Below are 26,647 nucleotides of genomic sequence, written 5' to 3'. Positions count from 1 at the left end.
AATCCAAGGATTTCTGTTATTTATTTATCACAGTTATAATTTTGGAGGTGCATTTGGAAAGCTAAATCCTTTTCCCTTCAGTACAGCTTGATTTAGATTAGAAGCAAATATAAGAGCATGACATTAAATAAGACATCTACTGGACAGTTAAATTGTATAGCATGTTTCTAGCAACCTTCATTGCCTTACTTCTGATACAATTCTATAAAGAGGTGGAAGTGATATAATTAGCACATTTTACAGAGAAGTGTGATAAACATAGAGATAATTTATAAAAAAAACACTGACCGGTTAAGGAGAGAGACTGGAGGCGAACCAGGTGCACTCACTCCCCAGCTAGGCCTTTTTCCATTTCTTGAGGATGCTGTTCTCACCTCAACTGATTAGAGATGTCTGCTCATTCTGCCTCTCAGAAAACCTGGCCACCCAGCACAGGACAAGTGACTCACTGAACTAGTGAGCAAATCTTTCATAAGAGAAGGTACATATGATAAAAGTGGCATCTACTTCTTTTATTAAAGTATTTATTGAATGGTTTATATGTTCCAGGAGATTTGCTAGTCACTGGGAATATAGTAAGGAATAAGTAGACATAATTCCAAGTCTAAAAGACCTTAAAAGTTTGTCGGGAAAACAATGAATTCACAATCACACCGTGAATCATATAACTAAAAATAGAAGGGAACAATGTCAAAGAAAAATACAGGTTTTATGAGAAAGTATGAGAAAGCAAGTCTATGAAACCCAGGGAAATTTTCCTGAAGGATTGACATTTAAGCTGAAATCTGAAGGCCAGAAAATTGGAATAAAGGTGTTTTGGACAACATGTACAAAGGCCTGGACACAAAAAAGAAAGATGTTCACAGAGCTGGAAGAAGGCCAGTATATTGAGAGCATGGTGAATAGAGGAATAGGTGGCACCTGCTAATGCTTCAAAGGTAGAGCCAAGCCAGTTCATATGGGGCCTTGTGTGTAAGTTAAGAATTTTGTATTTACCTAACAGTGACACTCTGGGGATTAAACCCTTTCACAGCTCATTATCCTCTGCAGAATAAAGTATAAACTTTTTGAGAAAAAAAAAACAAAACACTTTATTTCCAAAGTGAGACGGGAAGCCACTGAAAAGTTTCAAATAGGCAAGCAAAAATATGATCTGATTTTCATTTGTAAACCAATCACTGTAGCTGCTAGGTATAGAGAGGGATGGAAATTAGGAAGATGAATTAGTAGATTATGGAGCTTCCCAGTGGCGCTAGTAGTAAAGAACCCTCCTGCCAATGCAGGAGACTAAGAGACATGGGTTTGATCCCTGGATAGGGAAGATCCCCTGGAGGAGGGCATGGAAACCCACTCCATTTTTCTTGCCTGGAGAACCCCATGGACAGAGGAGCCTCCTGGGCTATGGTCCGTGAGGTTGCAAAGAGCCAGACACAACTGAAGTGACTTAGCATGTACACACAATATAATTATTGTAACAATGAAAAGAGGAAAAGGACCACTCACATGCACATACACATGCACAAATTTAGTACTTGGCTCAAGCTAGGGGTGCAATAGATGATTGATAGGTTTTTTCTTCCCTTCCCATGTGACTTAATCTCATTTTGCTAACTCCCATAGCCTGAGATCTCAGACAACTAGAAACATAAATAGCTATTTTGTTCTTTATCTGATTTCTTATTAATGTCTTCACTCCATCCAATTTGCTTTCATAACCACCCCAGGCTTAATTCTTTGAAAAACATTGATTTTTTCAAAATGCTCACTTTTATCTGAAGCTGCACATATCATGGAGAACATTCTTACATAAGCGATTTATGCAAAGACATTTTGGTGGTTGGAGATAATATCTTTTGCTAAGATTCTGGGTTGACCTACAGCAGTGTAGGACTCACAATTCTGTGGGATCCATAGTTCTTTCTACCACACATTTTCTCAAGAGGCTCTCTGGTTAACTTTGATTCCAGGTCAGTGAAAAGGATGACAGAAATTGTTGCTATTGTAGCTCATTTACACACAAGATGAAACCAGCAGGGCAGATGTTCCCAGAAAAATAAAATGCAATTTAAGAAAATAACTCTCTTTCAACTTCAAAAATGACATGGAGAAAATCTGGGTTCTGATTTCAAGAGGTAGGATTTGTGAGGAGTAGTTATTTTAAAGCCTCTCATCCCCACTCCCATCTTCAGGGTTGAACTGATGAATACTATACGATCTTACAGCATTTGCACTGCTTCTACATTGATCCTTTTCTCCATTGGGTCTCTCTTGAGGGAATATGACAGCTTTGGGTCAGAAAAGCAGTGGTTATTAATAGGGCCTTTGATTACTGAGCTCAGAGATGGAGAAAAACTTAGCTCAAAATTGTGTTTATTCACTTGAGATGTGTCAGGTAAGATATTTGGTTGACATGCTATAAAAATAAAATGTAGATTTCTCTGGAAATGCCTGTTACTTACAGAGCTTCCTCAAATGAGCATTAAAAGGCTTTACCATGGGTATTCTCCTACCCAAAATACTGCATAGGATTTTTTGATAGGGACTTAGTGGAGAAATGAATACTATACAGGTATCTTTTCCATCTGTTCTTCCCAGGTGGCTAAGTGGTAAAGAATTTGCTTGCAATGCAGGAATTGTGGGTTTGATCCCTGGGTCAGAAAGATCTTCTGGAGAAGGAAATGGCAACCCACTCCAGTATTCTTGCCTGAGAAATTACATGGACAAAGGAGTCTGCAGGGCTAGAGTCCACGGAGTCACAAGAGTTGGACATGACTTAGTGACTAAACAACAGCAACCTCTTCCATTTAGAAAAGAAATCTTGCTTTTTTTCCCCGTTAACAGAGAGAAGACTTCTGTGTTTGTTTGCTTTACAAGTGTTTGTCACTCAAAGTCTTCCTTTTCTCAAAACAAAGTCTATTTATATATGACCTGCTTATTCACTAAACTTCAAGTCCACAATCTCTTATCCAGTGTGCCAAAATTGAAAACCCAGAAACTGTATATATTTTGGTAAGTTTGATTCTAAGCTCACTGAGGGTCAAAATCTGATGTGAGCCTATTAACAGACTTTTTTCTATGAAGAAACAGTATTTATTTCACAACAGAAATATTACGATATCTGTTATGTGGTGCTACTTCATGTCTATATTTATTTATATATATTTCAGAATATGCATTGCATTTTCTTTCTAAAATATTAACTATTTTAAACTTTTGCCCAAGAATTTTGGATAACAGAATATGGATCGATGCTACAGAGAGCAGAAAATTCAGCTCACTGAGTCTGAGCACCTCTCAGCACCTATCAACATGGACTAGTCTTGTTCAAATGACTTAACTATTGCCTGTGAATCACTTAGTTCCTCTTTGGCCAATCTGATCTGTTCATGAGTCACTAAGGATCAGAATTAAAGAATCACTACATTCTAGAACAGGGATGCACCAATCTAAATTTTAGATTATAAAATATGCTCTGTTCATGAATCTGTAATGTTCAGTAACAAAGATAATTAACAAGAAGTTTTGTTCATTTGTTCATTCATTCACTCATCCAGTGAATATTTATTAAATACCTGTTACAGAATATCAACATGGTATAATAAAAAATAACAGAGCTACAAGTCAGGAGATTTACGTTCTAACTGGTTTAGCCACATAACTGCTGTATAAAATTTCACAAGTCACTTAATTTCTTTGAGTCATCTAATGTCCCATTTTACAGAAGAAAAAATCTCTTTCTTCTGACTTTCTAGAGAGGTGTAATAATTAAATCTAGTGATACACTAAAAAGCACATTTGTTCATTTTACTGAACTTTTGTCCTAAATACTTCATATGTGTTATACAAAGAATTAATGTGTGTGGGGCATAAGATTCAGTGGACATGCTAGGATAACTAAGACATATTATCTGTCCTCTAAGAGAAAACTGATAGAAGAGTAACATATGAAACTACAGGGCTAGACTAGGTTTTCATTTTTTAATCACTGATATGCAGAACCAAGAAAATCTGGAAGAGAAACTTCCAAAAAATATATATTAAAAAGAAATTTGCAAAAAAAAAAAAGTATATATATATGGAAGGGGGAAGGGAGAGAGAAGCATTTAGAAGGAATTTCATCTAAAACAGCTGCCTTGCTAAGTCCCTGTTTCAAATTGCCTGTTAGCTGATCTGACTTAAAGCTTTTTTTTTTTAATCATGAAACAAAATCTGTGGAGTTTGCTAGTTCAATTCATTTGCACATTCCACACAGCTACATATGGCAGGACTGGAATGATCAAGTTTCCTTCAGATTTATCATAAATCAGAGATTCCAATGTGTCCTTCACAGCTTTAAGTTTTCAAAACCATCATGACTAATGAAATATTTACTCTAAGACCTACAGCCACTTGCAAGGAGTCACGTTCCTTAGAAGATAGACTTTGACAAAGAGCCCATCAAGAAAGCAGCTGGAGACCCCCAGCCCCCGGCCTCATCACCGCCCTCCACTGTTGGCATCACATCTGCCGCTTTCAGGTTTCCAAATGGCATCCCTCATAAACTGTGAACATAAGCTTCTTGCTCAGCCTGACAGCTTTCAGTTGGAAACTAATCAAACTTCAAGGATTCTGCTTGAGAGCAGAAAAAGGATTTCTCAAGGTTTTATTACTTTGTAAAATGTATTAGGTTTCAAATCAAGTTAATTTTAAAAGAGAAACTAGTTGTTTTTTATTGGATGGTTTTAACGTTTTCACTTTAAAGCCGAAGGATCACGATGAGGAAGTTTTCTCTGCAGGATAAATACTAGCCAACTGTTTATGGACAGATGAGTATACACCCATTCACTGTGAAAGCAGCAGCGATGCGAATGACAAAGGGACTGAGCTGACACAGAAATGCTGGGCTTACCTACTGAAACTGATACACTGATGTGAAAGAGCGTTTTCAAGGATGGCTCTGGCAATTGCTTCCATGGTCCTTTGCAACATGACTTGGCCGTTCCTCTCATTAAGAAGTGAAATATATCTCTCCTTTTATCTGGTCTCACTATTGTGAGCAGCAGAATAGGACAGGAGTGAAACCGACATTTCTGGACCTATATCTTAAGAGGACTTGCAACTTTTGCTTCTGCTCTCTTGGAGCGTTGAGACCACCATGTAAGAAAACTGTTTCACGAGTTGCCAGTCCAGGTTCGATGCACGATACTGGATGCTTGGGGCTGGTGCACTGGGACGACCCAGAGGGATGGAATGGGGAGGGAGGAGGGAGGAGGGTTCAGAATGGGGAACATATGTATACCTGTGGTGGATTCATTTAGATATTTGGCAAAACTAATACAATTATGTAAAGTTTAAAAATAAAATCAAATTAAAAAAAAAAGAAAACTGTTTCAGATCCCCTGAGAACATGTGGCCGCAGAGAAGAGTGTCCAAGGGCCCCAGCTGACACAGCAGCTTCAACTGTCAGCCAAGTGAAGAAAGATCTTGTTCCTTTCTGTGCACATGACCCTCCAGCTAAATGCAAACATGCAAGTGAGCTCAGATGCAGCAGAAAACCCCCAGTCAACTCACAAAATCACGAGAAACATATCATTGTGGTTTTATTCCCCTACATTTTGGAGTGCTTTGTTAAACAACAATAAATAATGGAAACAAACACCTGCATTCTCGTTTTGGCCTTGCCACTAATTAGTTGTGTTACACGGGCAAGGTATTTTATTTTACATTCTTTAGCTATCTCACATCTCAAACTTGGAAACATGAACCATGTAAAGCTAAAGTCCCTTCTTGCTCCAGTGTTATAGAACTTTCTCCAAATCTGCAAACTTGAATCCCTGGGCTGGCAGAAAGCCATTGAGCTTTTTCAGTAAGAAGGACCAACAGGATAAATCCTAAAGATGGAAACACAAAATGGGTACCATTGAGGTAGAACAACATGCATCTCTAAAGCACTCAGGCAAACAAATAGTTGTTGTGTGGCCCATTGATATGTAAATTAGAAATTCATGCTTTTGGAAAAAATAAGGGGATTTCGGCAGCCAAAGTATAAGAGAAATAGAATCAATTTGTTCAATCATTGCTCTGCTTTGTTTTTCATCATTGCGGTTGGAGAGCATTTTGCAAATGAATTTAGATAACAATGAACGTGACTTTGTAAGTTGGCTGTTACCACGGGTCATGATCTGTTTGAACCTGTGCATATAGTTTGTGCAAGTCAACTGTCAGGAGCCAAAATGGGCCCATCTGCTTCCTTTAAAAATCTTATCCAGTTATTCATTTCAGCACTTATATGAGCTAACATCATCTCTTGCAGATACTCTGCATAATTGGTGATTTCTGATTGCCTGGCTGAAATATTTCTCGACGCTGGTTGTAATCATTGCCTGATGGGAACATTTCATTCTTCAGCATGTGTAGTCATAATTGTTTTAGATTTCTATGTGAAGTTAATCAACCCTGAAGGAGACCCCCTGGATGTCACCGTAGAGGTAACGGCTAACATTTCTGCTATTTCACTTTGTCTGATCTCTGTTGAATAAGTAATCATCTTCTGTTTACAAAACTAGCCGAGTGAAATTGGACATATTATGTGAAAGACAATCTGCATCTTTGGCAGATATCTACACCTGCTTATTGATATGTGTTGAATATCATTATCAAAGAAATGAAGTTATTCTGAGTGAAAGAAATGTGCATGAGGTCACATTTCATCCTTTTTAAATTGCCTAGGAAGGCTAAGTTAAATAAGGAAGTATTGGGAATAGCTCCCTTCCCTACAACTTTCCTTAGATTTTTCTTACCTGCAGTGACTGTTACTTAGTAATGTTGAACTGAAAGTCTGTGACATTTTCTATAATAAGACAATTTCAACACCAACAGAACATATAATCTCAAAGATATTTCTAGCCTCAAATACCTGCTGCTATGGCAACTTCCAAAGAACTCACTTTTCAAAATATTTGGATATACTGAGAGCTCTTTAAAAATTTACTAACTTTACCAAAACTCTCTGATATGAACTAAGGCCTATTTTTATCTACCTGTTAAAAAATACTCCTATTTATTGTCATTTTTGTCAGCTTGTTTTAAAGGTTAAAGTCTAGGGGATTAAAAAAAACAAATACAGAAGTATTTTGAGAAGTAAAACATGACATGTTTGAAAACATTCCATGAACACTGAGATTGTGATGCAATTAAAGCCAGAATTACCCTGGATTCTATATTGTAAAACAAGCCCAAAACATATAAACCAGTAGGATTTCAAATTAGTTATTTTAGGCAGCTTCACCTCCAGAGGAGATTAAACCATGATCCATGGCTTGTCCTCAGAAAACAGAGCAATTTGGGGAAGTAACAACACGTTATAGAAACTCCAAGGCAACTCTCTCCACATCTGCCACACTGTCACACTTGAATGGCAGCACTGGTTGCTGGAACAGTCCATTTCCTCTGCAGTGGGAGTCCTCTCCCCTATCTCTTGGGAGGAAGATGCATAGTTGAGGAGAGAAGGCAGTCTGGACAATGTTGTCATTGCCCCAACATGGCTGTGTTCTCAGCCAACATGCACAAGATATCAAGTCCAGAAAAAAATATTCCAGAAACTAAGCCTTCTCTGAAACTTTCTATAGAAGAGCATTTTGTGTGTGGGTGTGTGAGGCCATCCTGCCTAGGTGATGAAACTTGCTGCATTTAAAGCGTGTTAATCAGATGAAAGACGTTAACCATGTGGAAACTTTTCCCCACCTGAGGAAAACTCAATGGTGATCTTCTGCATGCTGTCTTGATATTCTTTCTTTTAATTTTTCTAAACCATAATAAATCCAAATCAGATATTATACTTTGCTTTGATATTAAAAAGAGAGAGTTTATTTGAATTATGTATTAAGTCATTATAAAAAGACATAGACTTTAGGAATAATTGCTTTATAGATAGAATTTCATTGATTTTTATTCCAAAGTTCAGATTTCATTCATTATCTGTGAACTGTTACTATCCTAGAATTGAAATGAGTTGAAATAGAATTGAAAAAGATCTTTAGAATGCTCCAGTTTTAGCAGTGTTTAACAAAACATTCTCACCATAGAAAGTCTAGCCTCTCAGGATGTTTACGTTTCCATCACGCTAACTGACAGCCAGTATAAACCCAAGAGGACTTTCCCAGTGGCTTAGTGGTCAAGAATCTGCCTGCAGTGCAGTTTTGATACCTGGGTCGGAAGATCCTCTAGAAGAGGGCATGGCAATCCACTCCAATATTCTTGCCAGGAGAATCTCCTGGACAGAGGAGACTAGTGGGCTGCAGTCCATGGGGTCGCAAAGAGTCAGACACGACTGAAATGTCGAAACAAGCACAAGCATAAACCTGAAAACAAGAGCAAAATTTCAAAATCCACAAGGAGGCTCAACTTTGGAAAGCAGCCTCACTCCTTCACTCCACATTCTATAAGTCTAGGTGGAATTCTCAGATCAGTTTCATGGTACCAAATAATTTAAATATTAGAAGGATTGAAAAGGTGCTCAACATCACTAATATTAGAGAAATCAAATCAAAATTACAATGAGGTATCAACTCACTCCAGTCAGAATGGCCATTGTTGAAAAGTCTACGAATAATAAATGCTGGAGAGGGTGTGGAGTAAAGGCAGTCTATAAAATGTTGTCATTGTACAACATGGCTGTGTTCATAGCCAACATTCACAACATATCAAGTGCAGAAAAAAATATTCCGGAAAACCAGTCTTCTCTGCAACTTAGAAATTGGTGCAGCCACTCTGGAGAAAAGCATAGAAGTTCCCTAAGATACTAAACATAGAGTTACCATATGATCCAGCAATCTCACTCCTAGGCATATTTCCAGAAAAGATGAAAACTCTAATTCAAAAAGATACATGCATCCCAATGTTCATTGCAGCACTGTTTACAATAGTCCAAACATGGAGGCAACCTAGTGTCTATCAACAGATAAATGGATAAAGAAGATGTGGTACATATAAACAATGGAATATTATTCAGCCATAAAGAAGAATGAAATGATGCTATTTGCAGCAACATAGATGGATCTAGAGATTAATATGGAGAAGGCAATGGCACCCCACTCCAGTACTCTTGCCTGGAAAATCCCATGGACAGAGGAGCCTGGTAGGCTGCAGTCCATGGGTGTCACTGAGGGTCAGACACGACTGAGCAACTTCAATTTGACTTTTCACTTTCATGCATTGGAGAAGGAAATGGCACCCCACTCCAGTACTCTTGCCTGGAAAATCCCACGGATGGAGGAGCCCAGTGGGCTGCCGTCTATGGGGTCGCACAGAGTCAGACACGATTGCAGCGACTTAGCAACAGCAGCAGTAGCAGAGATTAATAAATCAGACTAAGACAACTATTATATGCTATCTCTTTTATGTGCCATCTCTTTTATCTTTTAAGTGAAGTGGCTCAGTCGTGTCCAACTCTTTGTGACCCCATGGGCTATAGCCCACCAGGCTCCTCCATCCATGGGATTTTCCAGGCAATAGTACTGGAGAGGGTTGCCATTGCCTTCTCCAGGGGATCTTCCCTACCCAGGGATCGAACCTGGGTCTCCCTCATTATAGACAGATGCTTTACCGTCTGAGCCACCAGGGAAGTCCTAAAACACAATACAAATGAACTTATTTACAAACATAAACAGACAGACATAGGAAACATACTTATGGTTACCAAAGGAGAAGTGGGTGAGGGATAAATCGGAAGAGTATGGGATTAACAGACACATACTACCATATATAATATAGATAAACAACAAAGTTTTATTTTATAGCACAGGGAACTATATTCAGTATCTTGTAATAACTTATAATGAAAAAGAATCTGAAAAAGAACACACATATGCACTGTATCGTTTTGCTGTACACCTGAAGCTGACACAATAGTGTAAATCAACTATACTTCAATTTTGAAAAAAAGTTAGGAGGAACCTAAGACATTATCTACTCCAATTCTTTCACTTTAGAGATGGCACAAGAGCTGAGAGATGGCAAGGAACTCTCCTAAAATCATACATTTACTTGGAAGAAGTGCTAGGATCAGAAGCTCATTCTCCAGGGCCTGCTGTTCTCATCCTTTAAACAGAGCGGTGGATTGGATGTACTTGAAGGTCTAGCTTTATTTTCTTATCTCTGTATACATTAAGCCCTGGAAGGGACCAGAGGAGGCAGAGATCAATGGTAGCCCTGCTTTACCTCAAGAGATATTTCTATCCAAGGAGAGAGAGGAGGAAAGAAAAAAAAATACAAAGTGCACATTGTATCCTGGAAACTCTTCTTGTAACCCACCACTGATGTAGTCAGTGCCCAGCAGGCTCTTCTTGCATATTTATGAGAGATTAAGTCATTATAGTATAACCTCAGCTTCTCAGGAACAGTAGCCAGAAAAGCCTTCATTAAAGTTGCATTTCTATTTATGCAAATGGCTGGTTTTGCTTCAAAAATTGGCCCATTAATGGTGGGCATGAGTTTGCATCATGGCTGCATGATGGATCAGATATGAGGGAAAAAATTTCAACTCTCAAACCTCTTTGACCAGAGGTGAAAGTTATAAGACAACATAATGCAGAGAAATAGATGCCCTGGCCATGCACATTCTGCCTTTTTAAGTAACAGAATCCCCGATTTGTTAATAGATGAACATCCTCTCTGATTATAGGTTATAGTCTCCTATCTTCTTATACCTGCAGCTGCTGCTGCTGCTAAGTCACTTCAGTCGTGTCCGACTCCATGCGACCCCATAGACGGCAACCCACCAGGCTCCCCCGTCCCTGGGATTCTCCAGGCAAGAACACTGGAGTGGGTTGCCATTTCCTTCTTCAATGCATGAAAGTGAAAAGTGAAAGTGAAGTCACTCAGTTGTGTCCGACTCTTTGTGAACCCATGGACTACAGCCCACCAGGCTTCTCCATCCATGGGATTTTCCAGGCAAGAGTACTGGAATGGGGTGCCATTGCCTTCTCTGTTCCTATAGCTAGGTACAGCCATAAGATCAACTTATGGCTACGCTTGTGGGGTTTCTCAATATCAATTCTATTGACAATTTGGGCCAGATAGTTCTTTGCTGTGGGGGCTCTCCTGGACACTATGCAAAGTTAAGCAGCATCCTTGACCTCTACTCACTAGATATCAGTAGTCCTGTACCTCCAGGATTCCCAAGTGATGCAATGGTAAAGAATCTGCCTGCCAATGCAGGAGATGCAAGAGACATGGATTCAGTCCCTAGGTTGAGAAGATCCCCTGGAGTAGAAAATGGCAGCATACTCTAGTATTCTTGCCTGGAAAATTCCACAGACAGAGGAGCGTGGCGGGCTACAGTCCGCAAGGTTGCAAAGAGTCAGCCACAGCTGAGCATGCACATCCCCCTACTTGTGCCCTATCAAAGTTGTGACAACCAAAAAATGTCCTGAGACTTTGTCAAATATCGCTTGAAGGGCAAAACCACACTCAGTTAAGTAAGAACCACTGAATTAAAGGGATGTAAGTGGAATCATCTATTCTACTTCTAGGACATTCCATTAAATAGTTCATTCTTTGTTTCTTCCCCTTTCCTGTTGTGTTGACTGAAGCTTGAGCCACTGTTTTGAACAAACATGAGGAATAGCATTATTAAAGACAGAAGGGCAACAAGATGGGAGGGGAGGGGGTCCTTATGATCACCATGTGTCTGCCTGTCTCATAAGAGCTAAACATACCACATAAAAGCAACATAAACTTCTATTTCCCTTATTCCTTTGCTATGATGGATTCTTTAATGGAAACATAATTTCCCCACCACATCTTCAATCTTTTTCTATAATACAGTAATCTCAACAGAGAAATATATATGTTCACAACTCAGAAGCAACTGACTTGTCATTAAGGAATCCACCTTTAAAGCTGCCTCCCCACTCACAGAAGATTTTTGATAAGCTAACTCTGAGATGCACAGATGTAGAATAGTGGTTCTCAAATTTGGTTACATGTTAGAATCTTCTGGAGAGTCTTTACAAATCTTAAAGCCCAGATTGCACCCCAGACAGCGTCAATCAGAATGTTAGGAGGCAGGACCCAGGCATCAGTACTTTGTAAAAATCTTCCATTAATTCCAATGTATAGTCAAGTTTGGGAAACATTCACACTGAGCATTTTCCTTCAAGTTCTGATTGTAATTAATTAACCTTAGTTGCTCTATTTGCTTTGGAAAGGTAAGGCATGTGTTTTGCTCTGTACCGGAGACATTCTTTTGCCAAGTGTTATGTTTCCACTTCTGGATATTCTCACGTTTGATGTGCAAATGGTGAGAGTAAGTCAGACACAGTTTTGTACCAATCAGCAAAATCTGGAGAAATATTTTGGTAGTTCATGTTATTGAAAATACTGGAGCTTATAGTCCATGCTCTCACTGTTCTCAACACAGACACATGCATACACAAACTCTCTCTTTTAATGTAATCAGTAAGCCAGATAAGTTGGGACAAACTAGCTTTATTCTGAAAATTAAAACTAAATGCATAGCCTCTGAACCTTTAGGGGTCATTTCTGTTAAGTGGGATGAACGGTATCCAGATCACAGAGCTGTTTTAGGAGTTAACTGTGACTATAGCTATGTAAGTACTTGGCTGGGAGAAACATATTTTTGTCTAAGGGATCACACCACCTTCTCTAGTAGGAACATCTTGGTAATACAAACATCTGCAGTGAGGAATAAAAAAACTTTTAAATAAAAATAAACAAAATGCAGAGTGTATGAAAATAAACTGAAGTCCTCTATAGGTGGGTGTGGGGCTGCTACTGGATCTGTATACATTTTGAAACCAAACTAAATTCTTTTAAATTTTTCCTGGAGGAATGACCGAAACAACTCAACGTGGGGGTTCAGCATCAGCCATGCAGTTATGCAGTTCTAGAATAAGAAATCTTTAACACCATCAAAAACCCTGTGTACCCTTAAGGACCACCCCCATCAGGAGGGCAAGGGAAAATTAGCACCATTATTTCCAGTTTGCCCATTGTCTTTCTATAATGGAGAACATCAGCGATTATTGAGATTTCAGAGTTTATTGTTAAAGCGTTCTTAAGTCACAGTACGTGAGTGATCTAAGAAGAATTACAATAGACTAGCATCACAGAAACTATTCTCCAATAATGAGGTTTCTCTTAATGCTAAGGGAGGGGATAGGGGGAAAGAAGGAAGAATAGGGAACAAAAACACACTGCATTCCTAGTAAAAGCCAGGCACTGCAGCAAACTACTTGTGCGAAGTATATTGTCACCCTGCTTATTTAACTTATATGCGGAGTACATCATGAGAAATGCTGGACTGGAAGAAGCACAAGCTGGAATCAAGATTGCTGGGGGAAATATCAATAACCTCAGATATGCAGATGACACCACCCTTATGGCACAAAGTGAAGAGGAACTCAAAAGCCTCTTGATGAAAGTGAAAGAGGAGAGTGAAAAGTTGGCTTAAGGCTCAACATTCAGAAAACGAAGATCATGGCATCTGGTCCCATCACTTCATGGCAAATAGATGGGGAAACAGTGGAAATAGTGTCAGACTTTATTTTTGGAGGCTCCAAAATCACTGCAGATGGTGATTGCAGTGATGAAATTAAAAGACACTTACTCTTTGGAAGGAAAGTTATGACCAACCTAGATAGCATATTCAAAAGCAGAGACATTACTTTGCCAACAAAGGTCCATCTGGTCAAGGCTATGGTTTTCCCCATGGTCATGTATGGATGTGAGAGTTGGACTGTGAAGAAAGCTGAGCACAGAAAAATTGATGCTTTTGAACTGTGGTGTTGGAGAAGACTCTTGAGAGTCCCTTGGACTACAAGGAGATCCAACCAGTCCATTCTAAAGGAGATCAGTTCTGGGTGTTCATTGGAAGGGCTAATGCTAAAGCTGAAACTCCAATACTTTGGCCATCTCATGCAAAGAGTTGACTCATTGGAAAATATCTTGATGCTGGGAAAGATTGAGGGCAGGAGGAGAAGGGGACGACAGGATGAGATGGCTGGATGGCATCACTGACTCTATGTACTTGAGTTTGAGTGAACTCTGGGAGTTGGTGATGGACAGGGAGGCCTGGCGTGCTGCGATTCATGGGGTCGCAAAGAGTCAGACACGACTGAGCAACTGAACTGAACTCAATTGACCCCAAGTTGGAAGTTCTCATTTCCTGCCTCTCCCCACCCATGTCCACCCATCCTCACTCACTGTTTAGAGAATCTATTGAGCAAGGGCTTTTCGCATTCACCAAGAACAGATTAAGGAAATTGGTCCAAACTGTAACACAAAGGATTTAGGTTAATATGTGAGATAAAATTCCTGGTGCTAGAATCTGCTTGTCATAAGAGGCAGTTGTGAAATATTTCCTAGATCTCTTTTAAGATACAATTCATTGTCATCCACTATGAGAGTAAAGCATAGCAGACCCGCCTAAAGGTAGTGTGGGTGTTCTGGTGTGACAATTGCATGAATTGGGTGCAGCATGTATAACATGTACAGAAAATGTCAAGAGCTCTTCCTGGGCTCTACTTAATACCACCTGCCTGGCAGGTGGCCTCCCCATCATAGTTTATCCAAAACCAGCAACAATAATAACTCATATTTATTTCATATTTACTGTGGGCTAGCACTGTCCATGGTGCTTTACATGTTCTTTTTATTATTCTCATTTTATAAATGAAGAGGTTTAAGCCATTTGCCTAAGGTCATACAGTGTAGCCAACAAGAAGTGGAAGCAGCATTCAAACCCATGTATTGGTATCTACAGTTCTGACTTTAAACTGTTCTGCAATTCTGCCTCCTGTTGTGAACTATGTCAAGTACAGTGATAGTATCTCTCTTTTTAAAATTTATTTATTTTATTTTATTTTTTTTCAGTTTTATTTTATTTTTTAACTTTACAATATTGTATTGCTTTTGACATATATGCCTAGAAATGAATGAAAATGAAAACACAACAACCCCTTTTACAGTGGGACACTGTAAAAGCAGTGCTAAGGGGAAAGTTCATAGCAATACAGGCATACCTCAAGAAACAAGAAAAAAGTCAAATAAATAACCTAACTCTTCACCTAAAGCAACTAGAAAAGGAAGAAATGAAGAACCCCTGGGTTAGTAGAAGGAAAGAAATCTTAAAAATTAGGGCAGAAATACATGCAAAAGAAACAAAAGAGACCATAGTAAAAATCAACAAAGCCAAAAGCTGGTTCTTTGAAAGGATAAATAAAATTGACAAACCATTAGCCAGACTCATCAAGAAACAAAGGGAGAAAAATCAAATCAATAAAATTAGAAATGAAAATGGAGAGATCACAACAGACAACACAGAAATACAAAGGATCATAAGAGACTACTATCAGCAATTATATGCCAATAAAATGGACAACATGGAAGAAATGGACAAATTCTTAGAAAAGTACAACTTTCCAAAACTGGACCAGGAAGAAATAGAAAATCCTAACAGACCCATCACAAGCACGGAAATTGAAACTGTAATCAGAAATCTTTCAGCAAACAAAAGCCCAGGTCCAGACGGCCTCACAGCTGAATTCTACCAAAAATTTAGAGAAGAGCTAACACCTATCCTGCTCAAACTCTTCCAGAAAATTGCAGAGGATGGTAAACTTCCAAACTCCTTCTATGAGGCCACCATCACCCTAATGCCAAAACCTGACAAAGATCCCACAAAAAAAGAAAACTACAGGCCAATATCACTGATGAACATAGATGCAAAAATCCTTAACAAAATTCTAGCTATCAGAATCCAACAACACATTAAAAAGATCATACACCATGACCAAGTGGGCTTTATCCCAGGGATGCAAGGATTCTTCAATATCTGCAAATCAATCAATGTAATACACCCCATTAACAAATTGAAAAATAAAAACCATATGATTATCTCAATAGATGCAGAGAAAGCCTTTGACAAAATTCAACATCCATTTATGATCAAAACTCTCCAGAAAGCAGGAATAGAAGGAACATACCTCAACATAATAAAAGCTATATATGACAAACCCACAGCAAACATTAACCTCAATGGTGAAAAATTGAAAGCATTTCCTCTAAAGTCAGAAACAAGACAAGGGTGCCCACTTTCACCATTACTATTCAACATAGTTTTGGAAGTTTTGGCCACAGCAATCAGAGCAGAAAAATAAATAAAAGGAATCCAAATTGGAAAAGAAGTAAAACTCTCACTGTTTGCAGATGACATGATCCTCTACATAGAAAACCCTAAAGACTCCACCAGAAAATTACTAGAACTAATCAATGAATATAGTAAAGTTGCAGGATATAAAATCAACACACAGAAATCCCTTGCATTCATATACACTAATAATGAGAAAATAGAAAGAGAAATTAAGGAAACAATTCCATTCACCATTGCAACAAAAAGAATAAAATACTTAGGAATATATCTACCTAAAGAAACTAAAGACCTATATATAGAAAACTATAAAACACTGGTGAAAGAAATCAAAGAGGACACTAATAGATGGAGAAATATACCATGTTCATGGATTGGAAGAATCAATATAGTGAAAATGAGTATACTACCCAAAGCAATTTATAGATTCAATGCAATCCCTATCAAGCTACCAACGGTATTCTTCACAGAGCTAGAACATATAATTTCACAATTTGTATGGAAATACAAAAAACCTTGAATAGCCAAAGCAATCTTGAGAAAGGAAAATGGAACTGGAGGAATCAACCTGCCTGACTTCAGGCTCTACTACAAAGCCACAGTCATCAAGACAGTATGGTACTGGCACAAAGACAGAAATATAGATCAATGGAACAAAATAGAAAGCCCAGAGATAAATCCACGCACATATGGACACCTTATCTTTGACAAAGGAGGCAAGAATATACAATGGAGAAAAGACAATCTCTTTAACAAGTGGTGCTGGGAAAACTGGTCAACCACTTGTAAAAGAATGAAACTAGAACACTTTCTAACACCATACACAAAAATAAACTCAAAATGGATTAAAGATCTCAACGTAAGACCAGAAACTATAAAACTCCTAGAGGAGAACATAGGCAAAATACTCTCCGACATACCTCACAGAAGGATCCTCTATGACCCACCTCCCAGAATATTGGAAATAAAAGCAAAAATAAACAAATGGGACCTAATTAAACTTAAAAGCTTCTGCACCACAAAGGAAACTATAAGCAAGGTGAAAAGACAGCCTTCAGAATGGGATAAAATAATAGCAAATGAAGCAACTGACAAACAACTAATCTCAAAAATATACAAGCAACTCCTACAGCTCAACTCCAGAAAAATAAATGACCCAATCAAAAAATGGGCCAAAGAACTAAATGGACATTTCTCCAAAGAAGACATACAGATGGCTAACAAACACATGAAAAGATGCTCAACATCACTCATTATCAGAGAAATGCAAATCAAAACCACTATGAGGTACCATTTTACGCCAGTCAGAATGGCTGCGATCCAAAAGTCTACAAGCAATAAATGCTGGAGAGGGTGTGGAGAAAAGGGAATCCTCTTATACTGTTGGTGGGAATGCAAACTAGTACAGCCACTATGGAGAACAGTGTGGAGATTCCTTAAAAAACTGGAAATAGAACTGCCTTATGATCCAGCAAAATTTATTTATTTTAATTGGAGGCTTATTGCTTTACAATATTGTGGTGGTTTTTGCCATACATTGACATGAATCAGCCATAGGTGTACATGTGTCCCACATATTGTCATTGCTTAGCTGGTAAGTCATATCTGACACTTATGTGACCCCATGCGCACTATAGCTTGCCAGGCTCCTTCTGCCCATGGGATTTCCCAGGCAAAAGTACTGGAGTAGGTTGCCATTTCCTTCTCCAGGGGATCTTCCTGACCTAGGGATTGAACCTGTGTCTTCTGCTTGGCAAGCATATTCTTTACCAATGAGCCACCTGAGAAACCCATCTAATAGTATTAATGTGGTTCTAAAAAAGACGTGTGCCCCCAAAGGTTATATTTTGAGTTCTACCAAGATAATCAAAACATCAGCTCATTTCCAAAATCACAGTAAATCACTCTCTAGAAACATCCTATCAAAAATGAAGCAGACAATGGTGGCCAGGGTTTGTACTATCATACTAGGACTTGGGTAGTAGAATCTGCCCTTGCCCATCAGATGACCTGGGGCTTGATAATCCTTCAGGGTTTGAACCTTGTTTTGTTTTGGCAATTGACTCAGCGGGAACACCAGAAATTAGCCTTTAGGAGGGGCAAAAACTGGAGGGGAAACAAAGCCTACAGAGATTGGAGAAAGTGTTTCCTAATTATTATTTCTAGGTAATCCCTCTAGGTTCCCATTTTCCTGGCTCACAGAGAACTGGGACCTATTAGTAACTGACAAGTCCAAGGCAAGCAAATGACAGAGAAATTTATAGCTCATTTAATGTGTTTCCCTCAACACCTGCTATGCACTGGGAGGACTGGGAAATGCAAGGAGTGGAGGGGTGCACAGACTCAGCACCAGATGGTGGATTGGACAAAACATCCTCAAAGCTCCCTTTCAGCCCATAGTCCTGTAAGCCTAAAGAAAATGGAAAACTAAGGTAATAAGGCTACCAATTCTGTGTGTAACACAGCAAAACCAACAAAACAACCCCAAAACCCTTAAATGCAACACCTAGGAAACAAAAAGGGTGTGTTTCTGTGGTCCATGGTGCTTCAGTGTTCTGTGAGCCTAGCAGCCATTCAAGCTCCCAGTGATATGACAGAAAGCTCAAGCCCTTCACTGCAGTTTTCCTGAGCTTACTGCCTACTGATTTAAACACATGTTCCCAAAGTGCTAAATGAAATCTTATTCCAAAATTATGAAACTAAATATTTTCCTTAGACATATCTCACATTGCTCTGTATGCCAGGGAAATTTCCCATGACCCTTGGAGTCACCTCTGTTTTTTTTGTTCCCATACACACTTCTTCTGGGACGTAAGACAATCCGGTTGAAGGCTAATGTATAAGTATCCGGTGGCATGTCCAACAAAGCTGTTATTTTATCAGGAAGAACTGAAAGCTCATTTCAGAAACTGAAGCTTCTCAGGAATGAACCAAATGATTTGGTAGACATGCCTTGAAATTAATCAGAAAATTACGAGTATTGTTTTGTTAGGAGATAGGAATTAACTAATGTTTCTAAAATGCCTGAGTTTTAGATCAAGAATTTCAGCAACTTGATGCACTCAAGATGGAGAACCCATATATATATTTTTTTAAACTGCCACCCTCACAACTTTGTTTTAAGTACAAGGGATGGGTTTAGGGTATTATATTAACAGAGATTTGAAGATATACCAGGAAGAAGATTGCATTTCAAGCAGCCAACACCCCCAAAGAGGTTAAATTTTGGCTTAGCTGTTGATTGCTTTTCAGAGTCAAAGACAGAGAATTAATTAAAGTCAGTACTCAGTAGACATAGTTGCTATTAAGTAGCATTTGAAATCTGATTTAATTCACAAAGTGGCTGATGGAAAGAACAACAGGCTAATTTTTCAAATCAAGCAAAATTTATTATCAAACTCACTGACAAAGGTTTAGATTTAAATAAGCTAGAGACTACAAACAGACATAAGTGGCAAAACCAATTTAAAATCCACAAAGATGCACAGTAATTATTAAAGCAAGTGACAATGGTAAATATTTCAGTGACATAATGGCAAGGGGCTATTTTGCTGAATACATTCAATTTAAGCTGTTTAATCACTTAAACTCATCCTATTTTCTCAAAGTATCCTGTGTCTTTTTTTAATCTTTTCATTTGCTTCTTTCTTTCGTTGTTTTTGCCTTGAGGAAAAAAAAAAATGTATTTGCTTCATCTCTAAGCTAAAGCTAAGAAACCAGGCTGAGAGAAAGTAATAATTATAACAATATATTCAGGTTTGATGGTGAGGAGCATTGTTAAATTGGGGATAGAAAAAAAATTTTTTTAATTATTCCAAATATTTTAATCTGTTTTTTAGACTCATTTTCACTTTTGTCTAACAAAAGTATCTGTCTTTAAGACTCTTCCCAAATGTCGGCAAGGAAACTTCTGAAATTAGTCTCCTAATGTTTTATGTGCTCATTTTTACGACCCACATGTATTTCATCTTTGTCTTGTTATTTCAGCAATTATTGCTTTGAGTATTGGCAGTGACAGGACAACAAGGAATAACGCAAAACTTCTGAATTGCAACACCAAACTTTCTATTTAGTTTGTGTACAGTTAGGGATGGTCAAAACATATACACAAGTCCTATTTTTAACACTTTTGGTCTTGAGAATATGCTGTGGTTTTAAATTTTATTTTATAGAAAAGAAATGCAAAAAACCAAAATGGCTGTCTGGGCAGGCCTTACAAATAACTGTGAAAAGAAGAGAAGTGAAAAACAAAGGAGACAAGGAAAGATATAAACATCTGAATGCAGAGTTCCAAAGAATAGCAAGAAGAGATAAGAAAGCCTTCCTCAGCGATCAATGCAAAGAAATAGAGGAAAACAACAGAATGGGAAAGACTAGGGATCTCTTCAAGAAAATCAGAGATACCAAAGGAACATTTCATGCAAAGATGAGCTCGATAAAGGACAGAAATGGTATGGACCTAACAGAAGCAGAAGATATTAAGAAGAGATGGCAAGAATACACAGAAGAACTGTACAAAAAAGATCTTCATGACCCAGATAATCACGATGGTGTGATCACTGACCTAGAGCCAGACATCCTGGAATGTGAAGTCAAGTGGGCCTTAGAAAGCATCACTACGAACAACGCTAGTAGAGGTGATGGAATTCCAGTTGAGCTATTCCAAATCCTGAAAGATGATGCTGTGAAAGTGTTGCACTCAACATGACAGCAAATTTGGAAAACTCAGCAGTGGCCACAGGGATGGAAAGGGTCAGTTTTCATTCCAATCCCAAAGAAAGGCAATGCCAAAGAATGCTCAAACTACCGCACAATTGCACTCATCTCACATGCTAGTAAAGTAATGCTCAAAATTCTCCAAGCCAGGCTTCAGCAATATGTGAACCATGAACTTCCTGGTGTTCAAGCTGGTTTTAGAAAAGGCAGAGGAACCAGAGGTCAAATTGCCAACATCCGCTGGATCATAGAAAAAGCAAGATAGTTCCAGAAAAGCATCTATTTCTGCTTCTTGACTATGCCAAAGCCTTTGCCTGTGTGGATCACAAAAAACTGTGGGAAATTCTGAAAGAGATGGGAATACCAGACCACCTGATCTGCCTCTTGAGAAATTTGTATGCAGGTCAGGAAGCAACAGTTAGAACTGGCAATGGAACAACAGACTGGTTCCAAATAGGAAAAGGAGTTCATCAAGGCTGTATATTGTCACCCTGTTTATTTAAGTTATATGCAGAGTACATCATGAGAAATGCTGGACTGGATGAAGCACAAGCTGGAATCAAGATTGCCAGGAGAAATATCAATAACCTCAGATATGCAGATGACACCACCCTTATGGCAGAAAGTGAAGAGGAACTCAAAAGCCTCTTGATGAAAGTGAAAGAGGAGAGTGAAAAAGTTGGCTTAAAGCTCAACATTCAGAAAACGAAGATCATGGCATCCGGTCCCATCACTTCATGGGAAATAGATGGGGAAACAGTGAAAACAGTGTCAGACTTTATTTTTCTTGGCTCCAAAATCACTACAGATGGTAACCGCAGCCATGAAATTAAAAGACGCTTACTCCTTGGAAGGAAAGTTATGACCAACCTAGATAGCATATTCAAAAACAGAGACATTACTTTGCCAACAAAGGTCTGTCTAGTCAAGGCTATGGTTTTTCCAGTGGTCATGTATGGATGTGAGAGTTGGACTGTGAAGAAGGCTGAGCACCGAAGAATTGATGCTTTTGAACTGTGGTGTTGGAGAAGACTCTTGAGAGTCCCTTGGACTGCAAGGAGATCCAACCAGTCCATTCTGAAGGAGATCAGCCCTGGGATTTCTTTGGAAGGAATGATGCTAAAGCTGAAACTCCAGTACTTTGGCCACTTCATGTGAAGAGTTGACTCATTGGAAAGGACTCTGATGCTGGGAGGGATTGGGGGCAGGATGAAAAGGGGACGACAGAGGATGAGATGGCTGGATGGCATCACTGATCAATGGACGTGAGTCTGAGTGAACTCCGGGAGTCAGTGATGGACAGGGAGGCCTGGCATGCTGCGTTTCATGGGGTGGAAAAGAGTTGGACACGACTGAGCGACTGATCTTATCTGATCTGATGGTGAGATTATATGTATTCAGTGTTTTCTGTAGCATCTCAGATTCTATATTATTAGCTAATCATGGATTTCTTGAAAACTGCTTTTTTGAATTGACCTATAGGAATAGTTGGTGCCACATTATTTTCTCCAGTGTACAGAATCTTCTACTTTTGTACCATTTGTTTCCATTACTAACCATTGCTAGATCTGCTGGAGATCTTCCATTTTCACCTACAGAGCCACTCACCACTCTTTTCCACTCTGTTCTCTGCTCCTGACAGAGGCTGGTCCATATGGGCTGCAATAATGGGTTCCCTTGCCCTCCATCTTCCTGTTGAGTTTGACTGCTGGTAGATCAGAGGCACAGAGAAGGCAATGCACCCCACTCCAGTACTCTTGCCTGGAAAATCCCATGGACGGAGGAGCCTGGTAGGCTGCAGTCCATTGGGTCGCTAAGAGTTGGATACGACTGAGTGACTTCACTTTCACTTTTCTCTTTCATGCATTGGAGAAGGAAATGGCAACCCACTCCAGTGTTCTTGCCTGGAGAATTCCAGGGACGGGGAAGCCTGGTGGGCTGCTGTCTATGGGGTCGCACAGAGTCAGACACTACTGAAGTGACTTAGCAGCAGCAGATCAGAGGCAAGGAAAAGACAAAGTTGAGGTATTTATTTCCCCTTAGATTTTCTATTCATTTTTGTCAGGACCTGGAGTGATAATCAGGCAGAGTGTATTTTCCTTTGTTTGAATATTTTTTAAAATATGTGATAAATAACTTTTATTCCATGCTGTGTTCTATGAAGGGTTTGGCATATTTTAAAGCAATGCATCAACTATACAAGGCAAAATAAAATGAATATTGGCAAGAAAAAAATAAGGCAAAGGGAAAGTAAGGGCAAGGTCTTAACTGGAATCAGTAGCTATGTTAGCATGTAAAATGAAGACCAAAAAAACACTTTGCATTTGCTAAACTCATCTTTGAACTAGTAGATGAAAAGAGAAAAATGTTTAAAAAAGCTTTACAGAAGTATAACATCCTTCATACCAAGAACAGATATTTCCATTAAGATAAAGAGGAAGCTGTAATGCAGTAAATGGCATCTTTAACCACATTCTCAACAACTGACTAAATCACAAGAGAATATTTTCCAATGCTGCTTTATCCTCAAAACATCAAAATGTTACTATATGACCTCTATAATTTTTTTTTCTAAGGGGAATCTGTACATAGTATACCAACAAAGTCTTGTGTTCAATTTTGTGGGGCAGGGGGAGGGGGACAGCAGTAGATGGTTAGGGAAGATAACTTGAATGAGACTTAACTTTTAAGGACATACGATGAGTGTTTGGAGTAATATGATATATGCTTATTTTTGTTTAGAAGATTCAAAAATTTGTTGGCCAACATCAAAATGATCAGACATCAAGATGAATGAGGCCAGACTGAAGATATATTGCATTAAAAATATTTAATCTACCCAGCTTTGAAATGATCACAGATGGGTAGAATTGTGATGTGGGATTGGCATACAGGTTACAAATTAAGGAATCTTAAAAATAAGTTTTCCTTTTAAAATACTTGTAATTAGTACCATAGCCCATTGGTGGCACTAATCTAGACAGACTTTTAAGACTCCTAGAATATAAACTCGTGCATCATAATAGATCCATATGGTGCTTAATAATGTCAGGAGCAATATGACAGACACTGTTTTAACACTACCATAATTGAATAAGATGGGCACTGTTGTCCTTATTTTGCAGATTAATTGAATAAGGCATAGAAAGGAAAGGCGATTTGCCCCAAGTTTTACAGATGGTATATGGAGGAGCTCAGAGTAGAATCTAGGAGGTGTGTCAACTTTGATCTAGCTTCCCAGGCGGCATTAGTGGTAAAGAACCCACCCGCCAATGCATGAGATTTAAGAGATATGGATTTTATCCCTGTGTCTGGAAGATCCCCTGGAGGAGGGCATGGCAACCCACTCCAGTATTCTTGCCTGGAGAATCCCATGGACAGAGGAACCTGGTAGGCCACAGTCCATAGGGTCACAAAAAGTCAGACATGCCTGAAGTGACTTAGCACGCATGTGCTGTTTACTATATCATGGTCTACAACTGTATTCTTAAGGGAACTGAGGGGGGAAATCTGCTTGTGAAAAAGCAGTGCTCACTCAACATGAAAGAAAAGATCTGAGTGTATACATTTCAGAGATCAAAGTTTAGAAAGAATTTTAGAAATTAGTCTAGCCCCACATTTTTCTACTGAAGAAACCCCAAATGGCTTAGACTCAAAATAGCTTCATCTTCGTTCCATTCCATTGATTTGTAACACTTATCTCAAAGGAGTACTAAGTCAAGTGAAAGAATCTCTCAGATATATATAAAGCTCTGAATAATCAAGCTAGCAGTTTTGAATGCATTTTTTCAACAGGAATTTTTTTTTTTTTAATTAAAAGTGATCACATTTTATTCGTCTACTGGGTTCTGAGTCCAAGTGGCCACGCTGCCTCAAACCACAGATCCCACACTGCACTGAGGTGTCCCAGAGTCACACAGAAAACTTACAAGGGTTATACTGGGTATTTTCAATTTCAGAGGGAAACATGGTCATAACTGACATCTGTTAACACCATGAGAACTGCTAGATCGAGGTAGTTCATAGTTAAAACATTAGATTGTGCTACATTCCTTTCAATGATAGCTTACTATTACAAAGCTGAGTTTTTGGCAGGTGCTATAATAAAAAGGAAATGTGGTGCCATAATCAGTGTGAATCAGAAGTGAGGGTAGTGACATCTAACCTGATTCTGAAATTGAAGATACTGTACAATACCCACATTACATTAGCAAGCAACTGTGGCTGTGTAAGAATGAACTAAAATAGCTTATCTTTCACCATATTTGCATTCTTTTAAAAAATGGCTAGTAGGTTGTCATGAGGTGGATGAGCCTAGAAGCCTGTTATACAGAATGAAGTCAGAAAGAGAAAAACAAATATTAACGCATATATATGGAACCTAGAAAAATGGTGCAGATGAACCTATTTGCAGGACAGGAATAGAGATACAGACATAGAGAATGGATGGACATGTGGACACAGCGGTGGGGGGTTGGGGGTGGGTGAAGGAGAGGGTGGGATGAATTGAAAGAGTAGCATTGACATAAATACACTACCATATGTAAAACAAATAGCTAGCAGGAAGCAGCCGTATAGCACAGGGAGCTCAGCTCAGTGCTCTGCCATGACCTAGAGGGGTGGGATGGGGCAGGGGTGGTGGGAGAGAGGCTCTAGAGTGAGGGTATATGTGAGTATATATATACATATACTTGAGCTGATTCATGCTGTTGTACAGCAAAAACCAACAACGCCGTAAAGCAATTATCTTCCAATTTAAAATTTTTTAAATGGGTAGTAGGTTGTTAGGGCATAAAATCAAGTTGTTTTGACACAACTACTTAAATGGAAAGATTTCTTCTGGTTGCTTTGGGGGCAATGTTAAAAAAAAAAAATTCTGAGGTACTAAGGATGCCATGAACCAAATATTTGGGAATCTTTGTCCCAGCTTCATTCTTTACCGCGTGTGCCACCTTGACCTCCACCTGTATGTACCTCCACATCTTCGTCTATAAAATGGAGGTTATAATGGGACATGCCCCAGCGAGTAACTTCGCGCATTAATAAGTCAGTACGTGCCAACCAAGTGGAAAAGAGTCAGGCATAGAACGAATGTTCTAAGTATCAGCCATTCTGCTTATAAAATAACCCAAAGCAGTCTGGTTGCAGCGTCTACCTGCTGTTGCTCTTAAATGCAGATGGCAAGAGCTTGGGGACCTGAGTGTGTGAGGCCCATGAGCTAGAGAATTTTTCCCCCTCTATTACTTCTTTTTCTCCTGCTTTATAGGAGAGGAAATGTGCCAGAAATTTTTGGAAAAGTTTCAGCTATGTTGAATGTTCTCTTGGTCACAATTTCAGAAAAGGTAAGGAACTTAATGTCCCACACATACCACGAGGAGCTCTTTATGTGGCCCATCTGTTCCATAAACAGAGTTGAAAAACTTTAGACCCTGTAGCTAGAATGGCAGAATGTCTGTATTGATCATTCCTTGGAGGAAATGAACTTTTAAACAATTACCAGTCCCATACTCAAAAGTTAACTCTAGCTTTCTTTTCTTTGGAACTGTAAAGCTATACTACAGCTATATTTTGGAAATGTCACACCTCTTAAATTGTCTTTTATCTGATTTCCCCATGTAATTATTAGTTTCAAAAGGAGAAGTATATTTTAATTTTCCTTAATTTTTTTCTTCTTCTAATAATTACTCTCTATCTATTCTTTACCCTGAAAGCAACATAATGACTTCCAGGCAACAAAAATTTCTGTCTCAAATATTACACAAAATAAGAAAGGCTATTCTG

The sequence above is a fragment of the Bubalus kerabau genome, chromosome 3, assembly GCF_029407905.1.
Source record: "Bubalus kerabau isolate K-KA32 ecotype Philippines breed swamp buffalo chromosome 3, PCC_UOA_SB_1v2, whole genome shotgun sequence".
NCBI classification, from domain to species: Eukaryota; Metazoa; Chordata; class Mammalia; order Artiodactyla; family Bovidae; genus Bubalus; species Bubalus kerabau.
This window is presented reverse-complemented; position numbering follows the sequence as displayed.